Source organism: Pinus tabuliformis, chromosome 8, assembly GCF_031772625.1.
Source record: "Pinus tabuliformis cultivar Carrire ecotype Pingquan chromosome 8, CPIR1, whole genome shotgun sequence".
In the NCBI taxonomy this organism is placed as follows: Eukaryota; Viridiplantae; Streptophyta; class Pinopsida; order Pinales; family Pinaceae; genus Pinus; species Pinus tabuliformis.
The window spans coordinates 1,111,650,489-1,111,653,042 of record NC_142294.1 but is presented as its reverse complement, the minus strand read 5'-3'; positions in this window follow the sequence as shown (position 1 = coordinate 1,111,653,042).

Below are 2,554 nucleotides of genomic sequence, written 5' to 3'. Positions count from 1 at the left end.
AAATCTTATGAAAAACATATTCAAAGATAATACAAGTTGGAAATATAAAATATATACATTCTATGGTACAAGGTGGTCAAAATATTGTTAGGAAAATAAATGTTTCAGGTGCTTCGCATTGATCGGAAAATTGAGTAGTGAATCATCCATCCCTTTAAGGATATTCTACGTATAGCCATTTACTATTTCCATAAAATATGGTCCAATCCAGAAAAGCATTGAACTTTTTATGCATCAAAGGTTTTTATTTATCTTTATTCCATAACAAAATGAGTTTCCTTTTGAAAAAACTCTTATTTGTATCTCCTTTGTTGAAGTTTATAAAGCTTCTTGTCTCAACTCCTCCAACTGCATTAGTTGATGCAACCTAGTCTGGAAGAGAGAAACACCTTATTCGTACTATAACTATGTTTACAATGTTAGGGCATTGATTTCTATATGTATAGGTAATATTGCATCCTTTCCATACACGAGACAAAATGGGAAATATCCCATACTCCTCTATGGGGTGAGTATGCTAGCCCACAAGCCATCTAAGAGCTTTTTGTGCCAATCCTTTGACTCTAATTCATTTTATTTTTCAAAATACTTATAAGAGTCTTGTTTTTTATTCTTCCATATCGTTTCCTTGGGGTTAATAGTTGGAAAACTGACCTTTAAGTATTCCATATCTTCCACAAAATTCTATGAACTTGAAGCAATAAAAATAGAACCATTATTTGTAATGAGTTTTTATGGCACTTTGTATCGTGCAAGGATATTTTCCTCAGCAAATTGGATTGATTTTTTTGTTTTAGCTTACTTCAATGCTACTACCTTGGGCCATTTAGAAAAATAACTAGTTCCAATCATAATATAAACATATGCTGCACTTGATCTAGGATTGATTAGTCCACTAACTTCCAGCCCCCATTGAAAAAAGGGAGTATGTACCATAATCATCTTTAAGAGCATATTTTCTTTCTTTTTTCTTCCCGAAAATCACTTGCATTGAATGCACTTTATTACAAAGGCATAAAAGTCCTTATAAAGAGTTAGCCAATAAAATCCAGCTATGATAATTTTATTGGTTGCGATGGAAGGGGATAAATGTCCTCCACATATTCCTTCGTGTATTATTCTTTGATTACAGAATGCATGAGTATAACTCCATCATAGCTTCATTAGAATAAAACTCCATAAATCATAACATAGGAATTGGATTCCATCTTCAAGGTTCTTCTTTCTTTACCTATCATTTTAACTAGAAATTGTTTGGATTTCAAAGAGAATATTATGTTTTTGTACCACTTAGATGCAGACATTGACTGATTATCACCAACTCTATTGTGATATTGAATGTAACTACTTCAATTCCTCCTATCAAATTACATAGGCCTTGTCCCTTCACAAACCTTTAAAGGTTTTATCTAAATATCAAATTCTTTTAATTTTTCTAATCAGTTTTCCCATCTACCTTCTCTGAGTTGTTGAGTCAACATCATCTTGATCAGTGGATATGGTACATATGCTAAAGTATGTGAGATCAAGACATAACTTCTAAAGTATGTTATATCTTTAACGTGGGAAAAGGATTTGTTTCTCCAATAGGGAATGGTCCAACTCATTTTCTTGCAAGGATTCATGAAAGCAAATGGATTCTCTTCCTTCAATTCCCTTTTTTGAGTTAAAGCTACATATATTCTTTTGTTAAATCCGAAAATATAAAGAATGAAATAATTTAAATAATTTGGGCTAACCAATACTAGGGCTAAGGTTATTATATTTTAATGTGGCACATTTTGTTATGGGGGAAAAGGTATCTTCATAATCGCCCCCTATGCAAATACTTTTTCAAAGAGCCTTGCTTTATGCTTTGCAAGTGAGCCATCTGACTTGTATTTGTTCTTGAAGACCCACTTGTAGCCAATTGGTTTGGTTCCAAATGTAGGGTCCACCAACTTCCATGTTCCAATCTTTATGGGAGCATCGTACTCTTTCTACATTTCTTATTTCCCTTGATCATGAGAAGCAACTTCTTTAAAGGAATTTGGTTCAAAATTAGTTGAAAATTTTAATTCACAATCATAGAACATCCATATCTCAATTGAATGAGAATCATCTACACCACTTCCATTTTGCCTTATGGAACTTCTAGTTCCTCTCTTTCCAACCTCATCGGGATGAACACTTTCAAGTTTTTTAATGAGCCATTTTGGAGGACCTTTATGAGATGGTCCAAGTTTCTCTGTTGATTGAGATGGGGTTGTATCAAGATTTAGCCTTCTAATTTTCGCAATCGCATCACCCAAACAATGTTTGTTGATTTAAAGAATTGGTTGGAAATTCATGAGGATGAGAAAGTGTTTCGTGAAAAAAAAATTGCATGATTGAATCTATCCAAATGATCAAGTTGTCACTCAACAATATTGTCAATCTTGGAAGATTCAAGAAAAATCATATCTCTAGACAATATAAAAAATTGTTTACCTCATCATAGATACAATATGCTTTGGTGCTATATGAGTACCCCAAGAAAATACACTTTCGACTCTTTGTTCCTTAGGAATCAAGG